Source organism: Eretmochelys imbricata, chromosome 5 (assembly GCF_965152235.1).
Source record: "Eretmochelys imbricata isolate rEreImb1 chromosome 5, rEreImb1.hap1, whole genome shotgun sequence".
In the NCBI taxonomy this organism is placed as follows: domain Eukaryota; kingdom Metazoa; phylum Chordata; order Testudines; family Cheloniidae; genus Eretmochelys; species Eretmochelys imbricata.
The window spans coordinates 54,965,078-54,991,025 of record NC_135576.1 but is presented as its reverse complement, the minus strand read 5'-3'; positions in this window follow the sequence as shown (position 1 = coordinate 54,991,025).

The window sequence follows — 25,948 nt, the reverse complement described above, 5'->3', positions numbered from 1 at the left end:
CGGCCCAAGGACCGACCCTTGGGGCACTACACTTGATACCGGCTGCCAACTAAACATGGAGCCATTGATCACTACCTGTTGAGCTCGACAATCTAGCCAACTCTCTATCCACCTTATAGTCCATTCATCCAGCTCATACTTCTTTAACTTGCTGGCAAGAATACTGTGGGAGACCATGTCAAAAGCTTTGCTAAAGTCAAGGAACAACACATCCACCGCTTTCCCCTCATCCACAGAGCCAGTTATCTTGTCATAGGAGGCAATTAGATTAGTCAGGCATGACTTGCCCTTGGTGAATCCATGCTGACTGTTCCTGATCACTTTCCTCTCCTCTAAGTGCTTCAGAATTGATTCCTTGAGGACCTGCTCCATGATTTTTCCAGGGACTGAGGTAAGGCTGACTGGCCTGTAGTTCCCAGGATCCTCCTCCTTCCCTTTTTAAAGATGGGCACTACATTAGCCTTTTTCCAGTTGTCCGGGACTTCCCCGGATCGCCATGAGTTTTCAAAGATAATAGCCAATGGCTCTGCAATCACATCCGCCTACTCCTTTAGCACTCTAGGATGCAGCGCATCCAGTCCCATGGACTTGTGCTGTTCCAGCTTTTCTAAATAGTCCCAAACCACTTCTTTCTCCACAGAGGACTGGCCACCTCCTCCCCATGCTGTGCTGCCCAGTGCAGTAGTCTGGGAGCTGACCTTGTCCATGAAGACAGAGGCAAAAAAAGCATTGAGTACATTAGCTTTTTCCACATCCTCTGTCACTACGTTGCCTCCATCATTCAGTAAGGGGCCCACACTTTCCTTGACCTTCTTCTTGTTGCTAACATACCTGAAGAAACCCTTCTTGTTACTCGTAACATCTCTTGCTAGCTGCAACTCCAGGTGTGATTTGGCCTTCCTGATTTCACTCCTGCATCCCTGAGCAATATTTGTATTCCCTGGTCATTTGTCCAAATTCCACTTCTTGGAAGCTTCTTGTAAGATCATGACATTGGAACTGAAGAGATCCAGACTGGATACATATTACCACAAATGGTGGCAGAGAACAGTGATACACCCTTCATTTTTATTTCAGTTCTGACCTTTTATAGAATCACTTAGAATGTATAACAAATTAAGGCTCTGTGCTGATGCTGGCTCGGGAAAAACAAAATCTAGCTGTACTTTAGCATTGTCATTGTGGTGGACAATATCCTAGGAACTGAAGGTATGCTGTTAAAGTTCCTTAAACTTCACCTGGAATAAATCTAAAGGAAGTATAAAAGCCTACAATTGTCACAAAAGCCCCTTCAACCTTGAAGGCTGACAATCATTTCTCCCCAAAGACCTCTGTTTTCCCAGAGATTCATAACTTGTTTTGCTCAGTGTGTGATTTGTAGGCTTATGATATGCATGATAACTTGCAGGTTTTTGAAACAAGCTTGAATAGTGGTAACATGGCTCTGCAGTAGAACTATATTCCCCTCATGTCTAGTTCCTGAAACAAATCATGGGCTCATTGACCTGGTTTTCCCTGATTCTGAGAACAACAATACACATTGGCTTCCTTTCAAGGTTGTTTTCTTATTTGAAAGTCACCAGAACTTCTGTTTGGAGGCATAGGTGCTGAAACTAGGGGTACTGGGGATCCAGCAGCACCCCATGGCTTAAAGTGGTTTCCATCTTATACAGAGTTTACAGTTTGGTTCAATGGCTCTCAGAACTCCCGCTATATGAACTGTTCCAGCACCACTGTGTAGAGTATCCAAATTCGTTATTTTTACACATTCGATTATGAGCATCTTTGAAAGGATAGAGCTAACAAGAAATTGGAGATCGATAGTATTACTATCGCTGTTCTTAGATGTCACATTCACTTTTTATAGTCTTGTAGTGTTATTACACCATTTCTACCAACTAAACAGGCATGAGGATTGTTCTGCAGAGAATAGCTTTCCAGGGGCCAAATTGATCTATGATGTAGCTACAGTCAGGTTGGTGAAACTACACCACAGATAATATTGGCCCAAGTGTTCCGATATTAGCCTGCATTAAAGGGATGAAAAATAGAGAGGAGTGTAAAAAGTAATAACAGAATTTGAAAAGCTCTGTAGACATTACTACACTTATTTGCATTGGATTTTTCTCCAGTTGAAGAAAGCAGTTGTTGCTTTTGTTTTGTTTTGTTTCAGCTTTGAGAAATCCAAACCAGTAAAAATAAACATATTTTACAATTCAAGCCTGTCATTTTTTTAAAGGCAGAATCTTAGTCTGCTAAATGAGACACATCTGCTTTGCTTCAGTTACCATCAATGGAGGAATATATTCAAAAGTCATTCATTTCTACTAATGGTTTTGTCAAAAATAAAAATAAATAAATAAATAAATAAAAAGGAGGATATGGAGTAGAAAAACAAACAAACAAAAATAGATGTATCAAATAGAAAATCTGTGCTGGACAATCTTCCTGGCTTCACCTCCTTTGTATATGCAGTGTTGTCATGGGACTGAGGAAAAAAAAAAGATCTCTTTACAAAAATCTCTGGAAATTAAGAATCGTGATTTCAAATTATCCTTGCTCAGGAAAATATTCCATTGATTTCAACTTTTATTGCTAATTGCCAATTACTATGTGTATTAAAATTGGTAGGTCTTTGTATACAACTTGCTACTGGAATGTAAGCTAAAAATTGAAACTCTCATTGGTAGTTCGATGTATAGATTGCTTGGAGGATCAGGACTAGGGATGGGTAAATAGCTGATTTTCCAATTCACTGGCACTTCTGGAAAATGGGAAACATAGCTTGGGGCCAAACTGAATCTGAAAACTGGAAAATTACAATAAATCAAAAAAGCTATTTTGAGTCAAATGTCCCATGTTTGAATTTGGGTCTCCCCATTGCAGGTGAGGATATCATGGTCTGGTTCTTTCTGTCTCTCCTGTTGAAGGGGTTTGACTGTGGATAAATAAACATTCATTGGAGAAGGGACTTGACCCAGGTCTCTCACATCCCGAGTGAGTGCCCTACTCAGTGCACTATTGGATATTCTGGGCACATGAGTATTCTCTCCACTCCACCTTTCCAGCTGTCCATTGTTTGGGGACCAAGCCTGTACAGAAACTCTGAGAATGCCTACAGGATGAGGCCCCGTTGGCAATATAAGCAGGGGAGCATGTAATCTGAAAATCCACTTCAGGGCTGCTGGCACTCTGGCTTGTGAAAGGGTTCAGGATCGCTTGTTAGCTGTGGGATGACAGTTGGGCTTAGGTGGTTTTGTGTATGCCCATGGGAGGAAATATAGGCACCTAGGGGGTTAGGCAGGAACTTAATAGTGATTTAAAATATATCAGTGGTGCCTCAGTATTGGACTTAAGCATCTAAAGAGGTAGTTAGGCATCTAAGTAGGTTTATGAATTAGGCCCTAGGTGGCTTAGGTTCCTAAGTCCCATTTTCAGAAGTGATGTAGGCACTTACGGTGAGATTCTGTTCTATGTCTCTAAGAGACACAGCAGAGAACTTAGTATCAGAGGAGTAGTCATGTTAGTCTGTATCCACAAAAACAACTGGGAGCCCTGTGGCACCTTAAAGAAGAAGTGGGCTTTTTACGCACGAAAGCTTATGCCCAAATAAATCTGTTTAGTCTTTAAGGTGCCACTGGACTCATTGTTTTAGCAGAGAACTTGAAACTCTGTAGGACCATTTAAGTTACATTAGTCTCCCTGGGGTTGTCCTATGGGCCTCAATGACTCCTGGAATCTTTGTAGCATTGCACAACCTGCCTTCTGTAGTCCCAGATAGAACTTCTTCCAAAGGAGTTCTTGGAATGTAGACTTACAGCAGTCTTACAAAGTGCCTGCAAGAGGAGAATCCTTCCCTAGATAGAACTGGGGCTTTGAGAGCTTCTTTACACCACTCCAGACCTTTTACGTTGCATAAAGTGCTAGGGTGGCATGAGGAATGAGACAACATTTTAAAAAGTGCCATAGTGATTTAGGCCTCAAGACCCTTTAAAATAGTAATTTAGGCACTTTAGAACCCAATGACTAGATTTTCAAAGGTATTTAGACCCCTAAAGTTGCAGACAGGCTCCTAGTGGAATTTTTAAAAGCACCTAACTCCCATTTTAAATCAATGCAAATTAGGCACCTATCTGTATTTTTAGGTACCTACATTACTTGAAAACCTGGTCCTTAGGATCATAAATCTGATGGAAAGGCCCATTTATGCACTTTTGAAAATTTTACCCGTTTTCAATGAGATGGTCAAAGCCTTCAGTGGTTTCTGGAATGAAGACTACATTTTTCTGTCTTTGGAGGCATACTGTATCTGCCTGCAATCTGAAGTATTTCTTAGCCGAGGCTTTCTGCACCAGCTCCTCAGCCATTTTAAATTAGTATAGATACATTGACTTTAATAGAGCTATTATTATTTACACCAAGTGAGGATCTGGCCTTACATGTTTTTTGCTTTAGATTACTGTTGAAGTTGTTAAGATGCTTGCCTTCTACTTAACATCTAACTCTTCTCAATTCTGTGGATTAAATAGTGAAGCTGGTGGAGTGAACTTGGAATGATAACATAGCATGAGAAGAAACTGATTGACTAATGTCATAAACTGGTTCAATGTGACATTGAGACAATATGTATTTGCCTCTAGATTTATAACTCAATTTTGGCCTCAGAAAGTTGCAAGCTGGACATCGATATGTGATCTTGATGGAGATCCAGCGACATAAATTTAACATTGCAACATCACTTTAATGGATGTGCATTGGGATTGTTTTCATTTTATTTTGACTCAATATTCATAATATCACCACAGACTTGCAGTGACATTGGTTTGTTTTGACTTTATTACAGAATTTGCATAAAGTCATCAGACAATAGCTGAGACCCCCAGGCAATCACTGTTTATCATCTGAAGTCTCACCTATGCTAAAAAAGAGTCTACAAAGTTTCATCCTAATGCAATTTGAAATGTCTGAGCCTGCAACTCAAGGCTGTAAAAGGAAATAAAGCTGAATTTTAATTTTTGAAACGTATCTTATATATTCTGTGCAATTTGTATAGATATAGTCCCCACCCTGCTCTGAAGAGAATATGTACACAGAATGTATATAGCTTAAACCTACCCTTCCTGAAGTTTGCCTTTATTGGTAACCCAAATAACAACCTAACATAAACCTTAGCTTAAATTTTCTCCTCAAGTTTGGCTGTTCTAAGTGTTTCCCCTGGAGCCCTGTTAGAAGCTCTAATATTTTTTTTATCCGTGGTTGGAGCTAACAAAATCAACCAGCTTAATAATGATTACACTACATTGTCATAAAGGCCCTATTCAATGGGACTGGTTATGTGCTTGAAGTTAGACATGTGCTTAATATCTTCCTGAGTTGGGGCTCTACTGTTCAAGGATCTGTAAATAAGATGGCTCAACACAGGAGCCATGTTAATGGCTTATACTGCCACATTATGAAGGTAGAAATTGGACCTATATTGGTCAAGATGAACAAGAAATAAATGAACAACATAAATATTTTACAATATTTTCATTGTATTAACATCAGTAGTACAAGTAAGCTGGTACAGTCAGGTACACCATACCATTAAGGCATTTATTGCCGGTACACCATACCGGAAAGACACATTCGGTATCCTCTGAACACCGCTGGGCTCTCCCAGGAATCACGGGGGGGAAGAAGCAGAATGTGGGGCCACCCCCTCCCCTAGCCCTTTCATGCTTCTGTGTCTCCTGTCTGGGGTCTGTACATCCCTGCTGGAGGACAGGGCTAGGGCTGGGGCTGGGGCCATACTAGAGAAGCTGCTGGTGCGGGAGGCTGCCTTCTGGCAGCAGTGACCCCACATTCTGCTCCTTACACCACTGCGATTCCCAGAAAAGCCCTGCAGTTTCACGGATAACGATTTATATCTGCGGATATCCACAACCATGGGTATAAATTTGTATCCACACAGGACTCTATGTATAGTCACACAACTATAATGCAGGAAAATTCAAAGCAATCACTATGATCTTGCCAGTTCACTATTTTACCCCTTTTCCCAGGTCATTTATGAATATGATATGAATGAAAATGAATAGCTCCTGCTATTTACCCCTCGCCCTTGTGAAAACTGACCATTTATTCGTACCCTTTGTTTCCTATCTTCTATTGTTGATCTGAATTTGATGGGTTAGTTATTATGGCTCGCATCCGACCAGAAGATTTATAGGTTCTTGTCCAATTCAGGCTACAGAGTTTAAGAACTCAGAGAGTTCTATATTGGGAGAGGATTCTTGGGGTGCTTGGCAAGAACAAGTACACTGAGGACGATACCAAATTGATAAAACCTTTATTGAAATTAACATAAAAATAAGAAATGCAATGAAACTTATAACTGCAAAAGAGTAAAAGAATTCCAAAACTCCTGGTGGTACCATTTCTATTATACCTTAACCTAATATACTCACACCCTTCCTTGAGGACCCAGTAATAAGAGGTGAAGCACCAGCCTCACTCCTGGCATGCCCGATTATGCGATGGTGCTGGCTTTCCCAATGGTTAGGAATGTTGAGTAGTTGTACTATACTACACAAGCTGAGCTGATAGCGTGATAGAAAATAGAATAGATAGATAGCACTTAGAACTTAGAAGAGCTAAATTTAGCAGAACTAAACTACAGTAAAGTGAACTAACCGAATTACTAAGAGCTCTCTTACAAGGTATTTTATAGGATCCTGACATATGTAGTTCAGGCCCAACCTACTATACCCAAATCTTATTTCCGTACCCTAAGAAATTTATGAGTACCCTTCTCCTATAGGTTAATGGATTATGACACTTACTTTCAAAATATGTTGTTAAGAATTATCTCATTCGAAAACTGCCAACCTAGGCTCTCTTGATGACCTCCAAGTTGTGGTGTACCCTGTGGTTACCAACCAGTTGTAAAAGCCGGATAAACCTATGATGTGATGTGGATAGTCTTCCCTTTGGTTCCCCAAAGTTCAGGGACCATTCTTATCTGTGCCAAAGCTTGCCAGCTTTTATGCTGACATATTTATAACTAATTTTACTTTTTGCTACATAGCAGATCTTACAGGCCTGTAGGCTTCTTGCATTTCAGCAAAACTTATTATTAGGAAACACATGCCTCAACACACCCTAAATTTCAAGGAATTAATACTGATAAAATATAAGAATAAAATGGATTAATTTCAGAAAAGAAACATATTAATTGATACTGCTGGCCGGATTAGTAGGATATAATAGATAGCAAAATAATCCTGTGGGCTACACTATCCACTTATTGATCCATGAGAGAACCTTCCCTCTTATCCCATGACGACTTAGTTTGATAAAGAGTCTTTGGTGAGGGACCTAGTCAAAGACTTTCTGAAAGTCCAAGCACACTATATCCACTGGATCACCCTTGTCCACATGTTTGCTGACCCTCTCAAAGAATTCTAATAGATTTGGGAGTCATGATTTCTCTTAAAAAGCCATGTTGACTCTTCACCAACAAATGGTGTTCATTTATATGTCTGATAATTATGTTCTTTACTGTAGGTTCAACCAACTTGATTAGTACTGAAATTAGGTTTATCAACCTGTAATTTCCAGGATTGGCCCTGGACCCTTTTAAAAAATTTCGGTATTACAATAGCTCAGGGGTTGGCAACCTTCAGCACACGGCCCTTCAGGGTAATCTGCTGACAGACCACAAGACATTTTGTTTACATTAAGAAAAGGAGTACTTGTGGCACCTTAGAATTTTATATTATAATATTATAAATTTGTTAGTCTCTAAGGTGCCACAAGTACTCCTCGTTTTTTTGCGAATACAGACTAACACGGCTGCTACTCTGAAACTTTTGTTTACATTGACCATCTGCAGGCAACTCCCAGTGGCAGCAGTTCACCGTTCCTAACTTAGTAGATCTGCGGTTAATAGTTCTGCAGTTTCCTATCTGAGTTCCTTCACATCTGGTCCTGGTGATTTATTACTGTTTAATTTATCAATTTGTTCCTAAACCTCCTCTATCCACACCTCAGTCTAGGATATTCCTCAGAGTTGTCACCTACAAAGAATGGCTCAGGTGTGAGAATCTCCCTCACATCCTATGCAGTGAAGCCTGAACAGAGAATTTGTTTAGCTTCTCTGCAATGCCCTTGTCTTCCTGGAGTGCTCCGGTAGCACTTCGATCAGATAGTGGCCCCACTGATGGTTTGTCAGGCTTCCTGCTTCTGATGTACTTAAAAAAATTGCTGTTAGTTCTTGAATCTTTTGCTAGTTGCTTGTCAGATTCTTTTTTGGCCTGTCTAATTATACTTTTACACTTGATTTGCTAGAGTTTATGCTCCTTTCTATTTTCTTCAGTAGGATTTCACTTCCAATGTTTATGGGATGCCCACTCACCTTTAACCACCTCTCTTATTTTACAAACTATTGATCCTGAAAGCTGTTGACCCCAGCTTTGTGTTTCTATAGTGCCTAGCACAAAAGGGCCCTAGTCCATGATGGGGGCGCCTAGGCTTTACTATAACATAATGCAGCAAGAGAGAGAGCACTGAGCATTCTGAGTTTGTTCTGTGCCTGTCAAGAGAGGTTGCCACATAGTATGGACAGGTGTGTAAAGTGCTGAGCAATCTGAGCAAATTCTATGTTTGCATTAAACTGAGCATTGTGGAGTAGGGGAAAAATGGGGGACTAACAATAGAGCGTGGCTACAGCATCGGTGCTTAAGTGCAATCAAGTCAATATAAAAATTGACTTTTAGTCATTTTAAAGATTTTTTTTTTCAGTTACCCCTGCTACCAAATAGAAGTAGTGGCTACACTCAAACATGCTTAAGAGCACCACCTAGAACAGTCTGAAAGACGGGAAAATAGGGGGTCGTGAGCTGGCCACTTACACAGAAATGTGTCCAAGTATTCTAAGAAAATAGTATTTATCATTCCTCATGATGCATGCTGGGTGCAGTGTTCTGCCCCTCGTACGATCTGCAGCACTTGCTCATGTCAGCCTATTTTACCTTAATAGCTCGTGTACGTGGCTCAGTGCTGCTCTCTCAGTTCCCTGTTTTATGCCTGTGTAGGATCAAGACCTTTGTAGGTTTTGAATTTTTTACAGGCTTTTTCAAAATATTTTCAGGATGATCTACTATTTAAACTATTACATGTTCATAGAGACATCAGCCCTCCTCTGCGTATGCCCATGTTGTCGGCACCTGCGTATGTTGTATGCAAGCTGTGATGGGGCATCTGCCCCACTACTGGCAGAGAAGGGGTTAAAAAGCAGCCTAGGGAGGCTGTGCAGGGAGTAGTCAATAGGAGAAGGGCTGTGAGGAGTGGCCAATCAGGGCCCAGCAGGCCCATACGAAAAGAGCCTCATTGCAGAGCAAAGTCAGTCACTGCCTGGAGACTGAGGAATGACGACTGTGTCTCTAGTAGGCAGAGAGAACTGTGGCATCTTGGACAGATAGGTACTGCTGGCAGGGACTGGGAGATCAAGAGGAGCTCCTGGCTGGCTGCCAAGATTGGGTAGTTGCCGGCCCTGAGGAAAGGTGAAGAAGGTTCTAGGGCCATGGGGAAGTGGCCCAGGCTGCGATCCACAGGGTCCCTGCACTGGGACCCAGGGTGGACCCACATCCACTACTCCACTTGCTACTGGGGAAGTGTCAGGACAAGTGACTGCAGTTGCCTCTGGGGAAGTGGCTGGACTACTGAAGAGCCAAACCTCCTCCGGAAGGTAGGAACATGGCCAGTGACATGGCCAGAGAGGGCCGACCCATGAAGAGAACACTGCGGTTCTGGAGCTGAGAGAGGAGCTGTATGTGGGGGCAGTGACAGAGAGACGGAGTGCAGACTGCAGATGTGGACATCAGCCTCAAACTAATCCCCAGAGTGAGCAGGAGAAGGTGTCAATCAGGCGGTGAGTGGTGCACCCAGGACATAAGCATTAACAGTTGCTTGGGTAGCTGGTGAATTCTAATGCTCCAAATACATGTGATATACATATACATGCACAATATTAAATGTGATGGTGTTAAGTTCTTGTGTTAATGTTTAAGAGTGGGTGTGTATGTGCAAACTTTCAAAAACACTGCAATGGAGGCTACTTTTTGAGAATTCAACCCCAAATATATCACATTTCCATGGGAACATCTGAAATGATGCTGTTTACCTCTAAATGCAACATCATTTCAATTCACTATACATGGGGTTACACCTTAAAACCATTTGGAGACTGAAGCTGATGCAGAATGCAGTGGCTCACATATGGAACAGGGCATTTTCCATATGACACCTGTCCTCTGGGATCTCCCACGGACTGCCTATTGGTTTAACATGTTGGTTATGATCTATCAAGTCTTAAATGATGTAGAACCACCCTGTGTGTGGGACCACCTCTCTCCTCAGGCCATACTGCCATGGGTGCAGTCAGCAGAAGCACTTGACCTAGGTTCTCCTCATTATAGAATAGAGGGGTGGCTGGCGCAGGGCCATTTCTGTGAGGGCTCTAGGACTCTGGAACTTGTTCATCCACTTGGCTGATATAGTCTGAATAAAGTGACTTTCTGGGTGAACTGCAAAAGGCATCTGCTTCAGAGGATTAGATGTATGCTCCTAGCTGAGGGAAGGGTTGCTGGCTGGCAGAGTTTCTGTGGAACTGATGATTTTAATGCAGCTGAGATATAATTTAACAGTATTTATTGTATAATCAATTGTTAGATGTCTATCCAATGCTTTAGGCAGCTTTTATTTAAAATCTAAATTTAAAAAAATAATAATAAAAACTCAACTTGTGCAGCCTAGCTAGTTTATTCATTCTCCAGAGAGTGTACAGAAATTTGTAACAACCATCATTTATGTTATTAAAAATGTGAAATGGTCATAGCTAAAAATACTTTTTTCTGCTAAGAAATTATTTTGCCTCTTTAGTGAAAATGTCATCTGTGGCGTTGTCAGCCACATACTCAATTCAAAGAGCTTCCTTTTGTGATAACTTTTAGCTTCAAGATATTTAAATGTAAATCTAAAGCTGTGGCCATGCATAGATATCACCATCAAATTAGACTTCATGCTATCATGGAGGCCAATTACAAGGTTTGCCCTTAGAGCAACTTTTTAGATGTCCTGAAAATTTATACTAACTGTATCCTAATGGCAATTGTGAATGAAATATTTCATTTAGAAAGCTAGCAAATTGCAACTTTGAAATGAGTATAATATAATCATAATATGTTATTTTCAACAATGTATAATCACAATTTGGTATGAAACACAGAGGATTTAGTTATTAAAATATTCCAATGGAATGAGATTTTATTTAACATTTTACTGATTTTAAAAAAGACAAACACAACATACAAACAAAAAAGGATGTTAATCTTAATAGAAAACATTATACTTATAGGTATGGCTGGTAGCACCGATTACTAAGATTGCCTGGCACTTCCCATTATTAGACCCTGTTTTCAGTTGCTTATAACTTTGCAAAATTTTTATAATTTAAGCTGAAATTTTCCATGCTGGGTGTTTGCCTCTTGCTGAATTTCTTTTTATTTATTGTGAAATTTCAGCCAAAACAATTTAGCTATTTCAGCAAATGAGGCTAGGAAGAAATACATGATTTTGCCCATGTTAAATTCTGGTGATCTTTAAGAAGATCTAACATCTGCAAACTTTGGAGCAAGGCCATAACATTTGGCTCAGGGAAGGCTTTTGTGTCAGGTATCCTTTAGCATCCTTTGTAAAAGTCCACTCGAATCTGCACAGATTATAAGTCTCTGAAATATCTATATCAGTAGAAATTTGCTAAACCTTCACAGCTAAAATCTCCAAAGATTCTGTCCACACTGAGCATGCTGGAGCATGAGGCTGAGGAGGATTTTCCCTGTAATTGCCACTCTGGACTGCTGTGGGCCATGCTGGTCCGGGAACTAGAACTTGTTTTAAATCGGTATATGACCATGTAATTAAGGACTGCATCAGCACAAGAGGGCTGAATTAAAGTTGCACAGCCTCAGCACTCTGAAGTGCTGGACTTTAGAACTTATAATATTCTTTTAACATAAGTATTTGTGTATAATCATTAAGTGTGATATCAGTCATTATTTCTATTAGACTATAGCCTACAGGCCCCAGTCGACATGAGAGCCCATTCTTACAGCTGCTGTGTACATTGACTATAAATTATCTATTGACTATAAACTTTCCCAACCCCAAGAGTTTATAGTCTAAAGAGGCTAAACTATTTTTACTCCATTTTAAGAATAGGGGACTGAGGTAGAAAAGAATTAAGTGACTTGCCTAAGGTGATACCAGAAGTTCATAGCATAGTCAGAAACTGAATCCACAACTTCCAAATCTCAGTCCACAGCTTTAACCACAACACCATGTTTCCCCACAAGTGTTGTTAAAAATGACATAGGGTGGGCTAACTTTCAAAACTGAAGCCTAAATAATGTTTGCACCTATAAAACAAGCATTATCAAATGAATGGCTTCCCTCTGCAAAAGTGTTAATGAGGACTGTGACAGAGAACTGCTGAGCAACCACTAGTGTTGCTTGTCAAGCAAGCTGATGCAAACTGAGATTTCAGCAGTCATCCCAGGCTGATGGGCCAGCAACAATACTATGGCCAACGTACATCTTCAGGCATTGTGCAACTGGCTATGACAGATAACATTTAGTTGGAATCTTTGGAAGCATTTCTCTCAGTGGCTCTCCCTTGTGACTCTCCCTGCCCTCCTTTTCTTCTGAGTGCAGCCATATTCAAGTATATACTGCTCCTCTTCAGAATAGGGCTGATGGAAAATCCTAAACATGGATGTGACCTGTATTTACTGGATTGCATTTAAGAGCTATTCCCAGGCCTCAGTTTGACTTTTGCCATTGTTGTGCTCACTCTTCCTCCTCAAGCGTGCTCAACTCAGTTGAGAAGTGGAAGGTTGATCACACCGCTAAATACTGCACAGATTTTACGCACTAGTCAAGTGCCTTTCAGCACATGCGCCAGCAAATTCAGAGGGCCTTGAAGTCAATGGAAGAGTGCTTTGTTTATCCATTCTTAATATTACCTTTCTGTAGGATTGATTCCAAAAACTGTGCAACTAAATTTCCATTTGAACACACACAGGTGGAATTTTGTCACTTAATTTTTCACTGTAATTTAGTCAGCTTTGAGTCTTTGATCTGTATCGAACAGGAACCACTTCGAGTGTCCTTTAAATGCAATATACAACAAGGTTGCATCAGATACACAGGGAAGTATGTGAACTTTGCTTCAAAAAGTTTCTTGAGTAGCTAGCCATGATGCAGTTAATGATATAGCTATATATTTTAATCACAATTGTTAATTTAAAGAGAGCTAATTGCTCCCAATTTATCTTTCAGTTGGAAGTTCACACTTTAAAGAGCAACCAGACTGCCCACTGCTGCAATGCAGTCAGCTCTTGTGGGTAGAGAAGGAGATTTCCATCTCTATACTATTCATTTTGTGTGTGTGTGTGCTATCATTGATGCGGTGCATAACTATTTCCCTTTATCACCATCTAAGCCATTTAAGATGGAAATGTTTCCTAATAGATACCCAGCAGGATAATTTAAGGAGATGAAATGAGAGATCAGTCATATTCTAATAAATGTGGTGATGTGTAATCCCAGAGCATATGCAGCAGAGTTTCTATCCCATATTCCCATAATCTATATTTATTTTTCTGCCAGCTGTTTCCAAAAACTAAATTTTAAACTAAATTTATTTGCATGTATAATTTGCTGATCATCTTTATTTTTTCCTAAAGAAGGTAAAGACTATGGATAATCAAAACAATTTTTTAATATATTTGCAAAAAGAAAAGGAGTACTTGTGGCACCTTAGAGACTAACCAATTTATTTGAGCATGAGCTTTCGTGAGCTACAGCTCACTTCATCGGATGCATACCGATGCAATATATTTGGCATTTCAAATGCCATCATCTGAATGCTAAGGTCTGTTATTTGTGTTTAAATGCACAAGCCTGCAAACTGAATGAACTTGGAGTTGGGGTCTTGTGGTATTCTTGACTCTTGATTTACTGAATTAATTTTGGGCAATTTGTTTAGCCTCCCTCCTCCTGGGTTTATCTACCTATATAATGGGTATAATATTTGTTCCTTCACAAGATCTTTATGAGATTTAATTAATTATTATTGAACAGATTCAAGATCCTTGGATGAAGAGGTGTTATATCTCCCTTCCTTTCTCTATCTCTCTTTCATACAGTGAAAGTAAGGATAAGGGTGTGTGAGGCAGAGAAAGGGTTGGAGAGAAGGAGAATTAAACTGAAAGGGAGAGTGCAGTGAAGAGGAAGCAATAATGAATGTGAAATATAGAATAGAGTTGGTGGCAGAGAGAGAAAGGAGAATATACTTACAGTCTCTGCCCTGAAGAGCTTACAAACTTTTTATAATGTGATTGTGTAGTGCCTAGAGGACAGGGGCACCAGCTGCTATCTCAGTACCAATAGTAGTAGTAATAATGAGGGAATGGGAGCAGGACACAAGCTTTAAAGATGAATGCAGGCAGTCATTCATTTCCTACCACAGACTTCCAATGCAATGGAGTTTTGTTTTAAAAAGGGTGTTTCCCTACCCCTGTGAAAAATGACCAAAAAAACCCAAAAACAAAGAAATTTATATATATTGAAATTTTTCACAGAAAAAAATGGGGGCAAAAAACTATTCCCCAAAAAATATCCAGCCAAAAACTGAAAACTCAGCTGAAAACCAGGAAGTTTTGATTCAATATTGTTGCCATGGGAGAATAATAGGAGTTGTTGTTTGACTGCTGCTTACCCCTATTCTCATTTGTAGACCAGGCTCCCTGGGCAGACTACATCTCCCATGGTCTCCACTCTTGTTGAGTTGCTCCAGTGCCTCATGGGAATCCTATTTCCATAGTGCAACACGGGAAATGTAGTCAGCGTAGAAGAGAAAGTGGGGACAAGAAGTATCTAAACTAGAATTCCTGAGAAACACCAGTGTGGCAGTTCTAAACTGAAATTTTAGTTTCCAACTCAAAAGTGTTTGTTTTTGTCTGTTTGTTTGACAAACAACTGACAACTTTACATTTCTCAAATGTTTAGTTTTCAGGTGAAAAATCAAAATTCTTCATGGAAAGCAGGCACTTTCTGAAAAGAATTTTGTTTGGTTGAAACCCAAATTTTCTGTTTAAAAAAATACCAATTTTTACAAACTTTTTACAACTGCTGGTACTTAGTCCTTCTGAGAATTAAGCCTAGTTCTGAAACTGCAAAGTAAACAAATGAGAGCACCCCAAAATAATGGACACTTCTGAAAACGTCAGTGTAAAATATCCAATTTTTAATAGCACCTACTGTATCACAAAGCAGTAAGAGAATACTTACAATGCTGAAGTAGCCTGCACTAATACATAAGAAAGGCAATTCAAATCACTATAGAGATATAATCTTCAGAAAGCATGAAGTGCTTTATTTTATTTATTTAATAGTTGCACTTCATTTAATTAAACAATGGCATTTGAAATATTATTTTTTTTCATTTTTGCCTTACTACTGTATGGCTAATACTGCCCAATTTTTTAACTGACTTGAAAAGAAAGCTGCCTTGTGTCTGTATAATATATATTTATATATATGCAATACATAAAAAAAAAAGCTTTCGTACTGTATAATCCTGGCAAACCCATAGAGATAACATTTCTAAATAAGAAATAAAACAATATTCATGCACTTCTTAGAAATTATTAACAATTAGAGGAAGAAAAAATATGTTAGGTAAACTGATCTATACTTCTGTTCCTTGTTCCTACAGTGTATTTGTAAGTCTGTGGTCAAGTCTATTGTCATTTTAAATTATTCAGGTGATGCAGTTTCCAGCCCTTCCTTTGAGAAATGATTCCACAGTTGAACTGAGGTCTCTGACAGGACATTTCTTAATATTCAGCCTAAGTTTTCCTTTCTTATTCGTCAAATCAATGTTAGTTACACAGCCTTTGGACCAATCTAAACAATTCATTTTTTCTCCTTTGTAATTCAGGTCTTATCCAAAGCCTATGGAGTCAGTGGGAGCCATTACATTGACTCCAGTGGATTTTAAATCAGGCCTGTATGCCATTTAAAATATTGTGCATGAATAGTTATATATGTTCCCCTATCAGCCATCACTTGGCAATGTAGGCACAGTTTTATTTTGTGACTCCACTTTGTGTGTACTTTAGCCAGTCACCAGCTCAATGAAAGCAGAGGGATGGCTGTATGTTCTTTTTCTGCAGACAAATTTAGTTTTAAAATGGAAAACTAGAACTATATATATTGTAAAGCATTGATGTTTTCCTCTTTTTTTATTCTGCAAAATGCCAAGAAATTTTCAAATCAATATCAATCAATGTAGAAGAGAACACGAAACAGTCCTTTTTTCCTCATCTTTCCAAACGAGGACCGAAGATATCTGTCTGGTATCAAAGACATTAAAAATTCGAACTCCAGATGTTTCTGACAATTAAAATATAGTTTTGTAAGTATGTGCCACATAGGCTAAAATGGAACAGGAAAATTGAGTTGAATATTTAATTTACTAGACAAAGATTAAAAAGAATAAAAAAGATCAGCGGAGTCGTGTTGCCCTATTGTGATTAGGGTAATCAGTAAAGCTCTGCTCTTCACTGGTTTGAACTGGCAGTGGTTAACAATTAAGAAATTGTATGGTCAGCAGTTAAGTGCAAAATGTGATCTGTCATTGTATGCCTTGCAGTACAGTGCAAAAGAATTTCAATATCTGATCAAAGTAGAGTCCATCATTCAAAAAAAAAATTCATTTGTATTCATCCATTATTAGAGAAAGTGTTTTTTAACGTATATATATTATACAAAGTACTGCTATTTTTTGACAATCCCAGATTTTTCTTAATCCATTCCCTTACATATTTCTTTCCAAAGAGCTGTACAAAGCATAGCACTTCTTAGCAGGAACCCAATGCTATTCAAGTCAGTGGACATAGTTCTGTAATTAAAGCGACCATGCAAGAGATGTAGACCACATTGTGATATTATTGACTGAACTGTGATAGATTGTTGTTGCAACCAAGGTCCTGTAGTTGCACCAAATCTTGTACAATGGAGGTTAAGTGAGGTGTCTGTAGAAAGATTGTAATTTGCTGGTTATGATTATGCTGTCCGTATGTGTATCATTTTTGTATTTGAAGTTATGAATATTAGCTATGTACTTGTATCTCAATATGTTTGATTCTAAGTAGCCTCAGTGAAGCATTTGGTCAGCTTCTTGGAAAAGGACTATTCTCAGTAAGTGGCCTATCGAAAAACACTTAACTGACAATGGACTTTGGGAGACGCCAATCCCACAACATTTCCTGGGAACGTTCAAACTAACATGTAAACAATGGCGCCAGCCTGCAAAAAGCTGAATCATTCATGGACATTCGACTAGCCCAGGTGGCTACAAACTCCATCTTGTTGCTGTGACTTTGCACAGAAGAACAAAGGGGTTTCTGCCCACAAGAGAGAATATAAAAATCCCTGGAACCCCCTCCATTTTGTCTTCAGATGGCTTAAGAGATGGCCTCTCCCCCGAAAGAGATGCCTAAAAGAAACTGGAACAAAGGACAGTCACTATAGGGGTTTGAGTGATTGCTGGACCCAGACTAGGAAGGAGTTCAGTCTGTGAAAGAAGCTTATTGGAACATCTGTGGGGGTGAGATTTCATCTGTAATCAGTATCTTAATGTATTAGGCTTAGACTTGCATGTTTTGTTTTATTTTGCTTGGTAACTTACTTTGTTCTGTCTGTTATTACTTGGAACCACGTAAATCCCACTTTTTATACTTAATAAAATCACTTTTGCTTATTAATTAACCCAGAGTAATACCTGAGAGATCAAACAAATGTGCATCTCTCTCTATTAGTGTTATAGAGGGCAGACAATTTATGACTTTACCCTGTATACGCTTTATACAGAGTAAAATTGATTCATTTGGGGTTTGGATCCCATTGGGAGCTGGGTGTCTGGGTGCTAAGGACAGGAGCACTTGCTTAGCCATTTTTGGTTAAGACTGCAGCTTTGGGGGCGTAGGTCAGACTTTGGGTCTGTGTTACAGCAGATTAGCATATCTGGCTCAACAAGACAGGGTTCTGGAGGCTCAAACTGACAGAGAAAATGGGCTCAAAGGTAGTCTGAGCACATCAGGTAACAGTCCCAAGGGGGTCTCTGTGACCGAACCCGTCACACACATTATGGCATTTAACCACTGGCATGACTAGTGTGGTTATTCCAACTGAAAACTCTGTTAAACACAGCGTCGCATACATTTGTTTTATTGTGTTTTGATGAGAGCATGTAACATCTTGTAAGTACATGTGGAGTATCAGACTTTTGAACAACTCGTGCCCCAACTATGTAAGCAATCACATCTGTTCGCGTACCTAACATGTGGTATTACTTGTTTTGTGGCTGGGTTGCCTTGTTTATTGATGAAGTCACCCTACATAGGTTGATCAAGTGCTCATTTTGGGTGTCATTTTTTTCTGGAAGCTTAAGTCACAGGTTCATGTTTTGGAGTTGACCAAAAAATATTTCTGGAAGTTTCAGTTCTTCTTCTTGGACATGGACCTCAAAATTGTTTTCCACACTTTATGGCTTACAGACTGGATTGCTGTATTACGCTTTATTTGAGACTTCTGTGAAAAGCCACTGCAAGCTTTAAGAATTTAAGAATGCTCAGTGATCTTTACTCACAAGAATGTTCTGTCTTCCATGATTTGCTCAGTCTGCTTAATGTTTAGTGACTGATTTTACAGTTGTACTTTTAAAATATGTCTTAAATATAGGACCTGTCTACCTCACGGATCATCAGTCACCCCATTTTCCATCATGTCAGCCATAGTCTATAGGACTAGAATAGATAACTGTTCCAACATGCAATTTTGAAAGTGTAAGGCCTTTTCCACTGAGGATCTGTGTTATGAGATTGTCCCCCATTGAATTTATGCTAAGCTCCATCTGTGGCATTCTTCAGGGCAAAGCTCAACAGCATTGTTTCCTTTTCAGCCATTTGTGTGGTGAGAGAGAGATGGGAATATTGGTTTATTTTCTTTCTTCCATTATATGGTTTGAAAATGTGACCTCTTTGGAAAACACTATCTTAATTACTTTTGTTGAGGCACCAGAGACCTTCAGATATTGGGAGACCAAATAATTGTTTAATCAATTGTTAGTGAGTAAATATACAAAACTTCCTTCTGTCATTCATGGATGCAGAACCTGACAATGCGGGAGACTGCTTTTATATGGGAGAGCTGGAATGGGTTATGCACAATGGGAATAATTGCTTCCTGTAGCAGTCTTGGTCTGGAGTATACATGGCAAACAGGAGCCATTCATCATCTTAGCATGACAATTTATTGTGCATGAAATGCATACAAAATAGTTGAACTTTTCATTACCTAGTATAGTGACATTGTGATATGAAAGACACAAGCAGCTTAATACAGTCAAGTATTTCACCTTATTTGACAGAAAAAAGCTGTAAAGATGTCTTTTTGGCTCTCTTTCCAACATGAGTGGTTCTTTTCTAGATATAGAAGTATAAACAGTGGGCATAATGTTCTGGTTATAGTAAATTATTATCTGCAAGGAAATATATTATTTTATTTTGCTATTTTTGGTGACTGTTCAGATTCCTGGTTTATAACCATTTCTAAATTACAGCAGCAATGTGTTGGGCCCCAAGAAGAAACCTACATTACACTGACAATCTCAGAAAGAAAATATACAGTGCATAATATCTGAGAAACACTGAACACGTAAACCTGCATAGTCTCCAAAAGGAGACTCTGGTCTACAGGGCCTTTGTTTGGAAAGTTTTCTCCCCATGGGGTGGGGAGAAGAAAGTAGTTTGTGGGTTTGCAGTATGTTGTCCTAAACTCTGAGCCAAAAGGGAATAAGCATACCTAAGAGAGCTATTTTTGTCAGAGGGTAATTCTATACTATTATTGACCCCAATCTATATTTTTATTTTTATTATTAGTCCCAATGCTAGCATTTAATATTTGGGTTTAAACTTTAAGCTGTTTAATGGAGCTGTTTTACCATTGACTTCATTGGGGATGTAGTTAGGCCAATGCTGAGTGCTTTTGAAACCCGGTTTTCACTAAAGTAAGCAGATATGACCTTGAAAACACACAGGCTGAAGATCTGCTGAGAAAGAAAGTGCCATGTTAATAAACCATAAATAAATCCTGTTCCAGAGCTGCTATAGTTCTCCCAGCTAACCATCAGAATAAAAGGCTTCACACAGAATGATCCTGATATAACAACCTTTCCTGCTTCAAAATTATTTAAACATAACAAAATGGTCAGAGGGGCTGGGGTTGTCAAATTGTCCAGTGTGCTTTGGAATGGCAGCATACCCTGATTGGTTAAGGAGGCTGACAGATACAGAGGGTTCATTTAATTTGGTTATAATTTGAATATTTATTAAGAAAACAATTTATCATAGAATCGGGGGGAAAGAGTAACTTTAGGTGAGGTTTCCTTCCCTAGTACAATAACCTGAGATTACCAAATTACCTTCTGGAAAGTTTGATTTATTTTTATTAGAGAACAGAAACTATTAGAATTAAGTGTGGCTTTAACCAGAAGGTGATAGTCTTTTTATCATTGCCATGTTTCAATATTTTAGTGGCAGCAACTGGAAAGGACTTTAAGAATGACACTAAAAACGAAACCTTACTGTTTACATAGTTTTAGGCAGGAGGAATGCATGGATACACTCTTACTAGGATCATGCTCCAGGCTGTATCATTTTTGATACCCTCAAAGTGCCAGCTTCCAATTTTTTTTTCATTGCTGCTACCACTACCCTACCCTTGGGCAATCAGACAGAAGTCTTTGATCCTGAGTCTCCACTACCCTGCATCATTTACACCCTGGCAAAATCAGTGTGATGTGGGTGTGAAGTGCTACAAAATTACCCTTTGCATGAGGTGAATGGCAATGAAAAGCCAGAGCTTTTATTCTGTAGAGACAACTAAGGGGCCATATGATAGAGGTCTATAAAATCATGACTGGTGTGGAGAAAGTAAATAATGAAGTGCTCTTTACTCCTTCTCATAACACAAGAAGTAGAGGTCATCAAATGAAATTAATAGGCACAGATTTAAAACAAACAAAAGGAAGTATTTTTTCACACAATGCAGTCAACCTGGGGAATTCTTTTAGCCAAGATGATAACAGGGTTCAAAAAAGAACTAGATAAATTCATGGAGGATAGGTCCATCAATGGCTATTAGCCAGGATGGGCAGGGATGATGTTCCTAGCCTCTGTTTGCCAGAAGCTGGGAATGGGCGACAGAGGAATGGATCACTTGATGATTACCGGTTCTGTTCATTCCTTTTGGGGCCCCTGGCATTGGCCACTGTCAGAAGACGGTATACTGTCAGATGGACGTTTGATTTGACTCAGTATGGCATATTTTAAGCTTCACTCTTTTGCCATTGAGTACTAGGAAATGTTGCATTCTTTTTTAAAGTTTATAGATAAAAGTTCTACCCACCTAGATATTAATCCAAAATGGTTATTACGAGTCTCCTTTCTAATTAAATGTTACACAGCCAGGACACTTATGCTGCCATGTGGAAAATATATGGAGGAAGCCATATGGAATATACATGGAAGAGAGATGTGCATATTAATGAAAAACATAAACCTGAATGAGAGTTGAGGCTTTATAATCAAAGATACCTACAGTAGAAGACATTTTTAAACCCTGCTTTGTTAATTATGCAAATGTTCTGTAAGAGAACCAAAGGTTAATTTTAATTATGTATTTACACTTCAACTAATCCCTTATAATTAAAATCTGAATGTCGTTGGTCTGTTTCACTGTAGAGCAGATGCTGTACACTACCATAAAAATAAAAATAATAAAAAAAAAGCTAATTTATTACAATGGCATTTGAAATGTATTAGTGTTACCATAGGTTGACACCTTTTGCATGTCTTTTGATTGATAAGGAGGGAAGGATAACCCATGACACAGCCAATTAATATTGATTTACTGATTTACTCCAGACAGGGAATTATAATTCACAAAAGCTCTAGAATTAAGAGATCACATGAGAACCCCATGAACTGTATTGTTGGAAAGAATAAGACTTGAATGTCTTTTCATCTTCTTGTTAAGTGTTACTGACAGTTATGACCACCTCTTTAGAGATTAGTGGCAAGAAAGAATGCATTTTCCTTCACTTTTATTGTTTAATGATGGGGGAAATTCATTATTGGGTTGTGTATATTATCTTTCTTCAAGGTGTGAGAGTAAAAAAATATCTAGGGGAAGACACAATTATGTCATTTTATTAAGGGGGGAAAAAAGCCTAAAAAACATGCCACATAAAATATATTTTCTGAGCTGCTACAACGTCTTTTAATTTTTTTTGTCTTTTTTTAAAAAATAATACTGCACAGAGCCATTCATATTGGACCAGAATCTGGTACTGCTATGTTATCCTATCCAGTAGAGGTCTTAAAAGTGAGCAAACAGCTGATGGAAGATCTGAAAACTTGGTAGTAAGTTGGCAATTCAGTGGGCAGCATATTTTCAATGGGCCAGTCCCAATCCACTGAAGCCAATGAGAGTCAAAATTTCAAAGGGGTTTCGACCAGCCCCATATGACTTATATCATCCCCTGTGCCATATATTTCAATATTTTAAGCACTGAAAATTTATATATAACCTGGTCCTACAAAATCATAACCTTTTAACAGAAGCTGAGCATTCCCCCTTCCCCCTTGATAAAACAAGGAAATTGACGGAATTTAAAGCCTGACCCACCACTCATTGAAGTGAATGGCAAAGCTTCTGTTGATTTCAGTGGTGCAGGATTAGATCATTAGTAACAGTGAGGAGTTCAGCACCCTGCAGGATTGGGCTATTATACAAATATTCACTAGGGTCCATCTTATGTTTGTCCATCTTTGAATCGCCTGTAAAACAGAGATCCTAACTAGAGCTAGGACAAATGTTTTGGACAACTACTTTATTCATTGAAAAATGTTTTTGTTGCCCCAAAACATTTCTCATATTTAACACAAATTTGTCACATAGATTTGTCAAAGTTGTTGGGTGAGAGGCTAGATTCATAAGGGAACTTAAGCACCGTTTACAAAATGGCCAGAGGAGGAGAAGGGGCCCTTAACTTTTAACCCACGGGTCAGAAGTTTCCCATGGGTTAAATGTTTTTAATGCCCAGTTTGGAAAGGGATTTGAACCAAGGTGTCCCACCTCCTCTGCAAATGCCCTAACACTTGGGCTATAAGTGTGTGTGTGTGTGTGTGTGTGTGTGTGTGTGTGTGTGTGTGTGTGTGTTCTCAATCTCTCCCGTTGGATCTGTTCCATTTTGGGTAAATAATTATTCATCAGCACCAGAGGACCATACGCAGGTCTCCCCACTTCCAGATGAGTGCTCTAGTCCAATGAGTGATTGAAAAGCTCATTCATAGCCAATCTATAGATTTTTCTCCTTCTGGAGCCAAGTGTGAATATGTAGGTAGTTGTCTATGCAATTGCTGTTATGATTCAAGCAGCCAAAAGCAAGAACAATTCAGAGAGGTATCTATTTTTTTTTCAGAATGTTTATGCCCTTATGGGGCTTTGTTTTTATTTAGGATAATGCCAGCTTAATTCTTAACCTTTCCCCATGTGCAGTACAATGCAGCCATTAAAGAACACTGGTGACTGCCATTAAACAACACCGTGGCTCCACAGTCTCTGAAGACACCATCAAATTCATTCCACAACACTCAGCAATGAAACATCTTGCTGATCCCCCATCTTCTGACGAAATCCAGCATGCCATCACACAGACCAAAAATCACAAGGCACCAGGCCCAGATGGCAACCCAGCTGAGGTTTTTAAAGTGGTAGAACAGCTTTACCAGCACAAAGTTTACAAACTAAATGACAAAGAAGAAATTCCACCTGACTTTAAGAATTGTTACAATATTCAAGAAAAAAGAAAAGGAGTACTAGTGTACAATTTATTTGGTTAGTCTCTAAGGTGCCACTAGTACTCCTTTTCTTTTTGTGAATACAGACTAACACAGCTGCTACTCTGAAATATTCAAGAAAGGGGACAAATCTTTGTGCAGGAACTATAGAGGTATTGCCCTCCATCACAGAGAAGATCCTTGCCCGGATCCTATTAAACAGTTTCCTTCCCCTTGCTGAGGAACTTCTCTCTGAATGACAGTGTGACTTCAGGCCATCCTGAGGCACAACCAACATGATGTTCATGGCATGACAGATTCAGGAGAAGTGCAGAGAGCAACACCAGAAACTGTTTATGGCAATTATCAACCTAACCAAGGCTTTGGCTCTATCAATCATGATGCCCTATGGAAGGTGCTGTGTAGGTTTGGCTGTCCACAGAAATTCATTTCCATCATGAGACTGCTCCATGATTGGATGACTGACACCTTTTTGTGCAATGGCTCAGAGACCGAACCATTCATCATTGGCACTGGGGTCAAACAGTCCAACACTCTTTTTCATTTACCTTGCTGTGATCCTGATTCTCCATCAACAACCACCTTACTGACAGAATTGGGATTGACTATCATATGAATGGCCAACTCCTCAATCTCCGACATCTCCAAACAAAATCTAAGATCATGTGAATTGGCATTACTGACCTTCAGTATGCAGATGATTGCGTCATCCTTGCACATACAGAGGCTGACCTGCAAAGTGCCCTAAATCTTTTTGCAGATGCCTATCACAGCCTGGGTCTCTCTCTCAACATCAGGAGAACCAAGGTACTCTACTAGCCCTCACCTGCGCAAACTACTCTTCATACTGCACAAATCACCATTGGTGGAGAAGCTCTGGAAAACGTGGACCATTTTCCATGCCTTGGCAGCCACCTCTCCCAAACAGCCAGCATTTACACAGAAATTGAATACAGGATCCGCTGTGCCAGTCATCCTTTGGAAGACTACTCAAATGAGCCTTCAATCATAGGCACACAGGCATCAAGATCTTGGTTTACAAGGCAGTTGTCATCCCCACCCTTCTCTGTGGGTGTGAGACCTGGGTGACCTACAGATGACATCTCAAGTGGCTGGGGTGGTTCCAGCAGTGCTGCCTCAGGAGGATTCTCAGGATCAGCTGGGAAGACTGACGCATTAACACCAGCCTTCTCTCTGCAGCCAACATCAGCAGTGTAGAAGCACGGGTCATGAAACATCAGTTCTGCTGGGCTGGTCACTGTGTCTGTATGCCTGACACTCACCTCCCAAATCAAGTATTCTTCTCTTGGTTTAGTCAAGAAGAAGGGCTTGCGGAGGCCAGCAGAAGTGCTTCAAAGACATACTGAAAGTACACCTTTAAAAAGGGAGTCATCGACTCAACAAACTGGGAGGACTTGACATGGAACGGAACCCAGTGGTGCCACACCATAGACCAAGCCACAGCCCACTTTGAGGAGAATAGACGTGTTCATGAGATAGAGAAGTGATAAAGGAGGACATAAAGGGCACAAGTCTCCATCCAACAAATATGTCTCCTTTAAGCTCACGCCTATCACTTCTGTGGAAAAATTTGCAGGGCATGAATTGGGCTCCTCAGCAGCCTAAAAAACCCATCAATGAACCCCTTTGACAGACATCATCCTTGCACTGAGGGATAGCCAAAGAAGGGAGGATATGTCCAGTAACATAAAATTCACGTACCTTACAAAGACAAATGAAAATGAGAAACACCTTTACTCCTGGGCTACTCACACTAAGAAAAAAATCCTTTAGAACTTTAATCACATCACCTGTAAGGGTCAGGACATTAAAAAAATAAACCCTCATCATGACTCTTAGCATTTTCTGACGAGATCTGCAGGAACCTGATAGTCTAACAGTTAACTTGCAAAGTG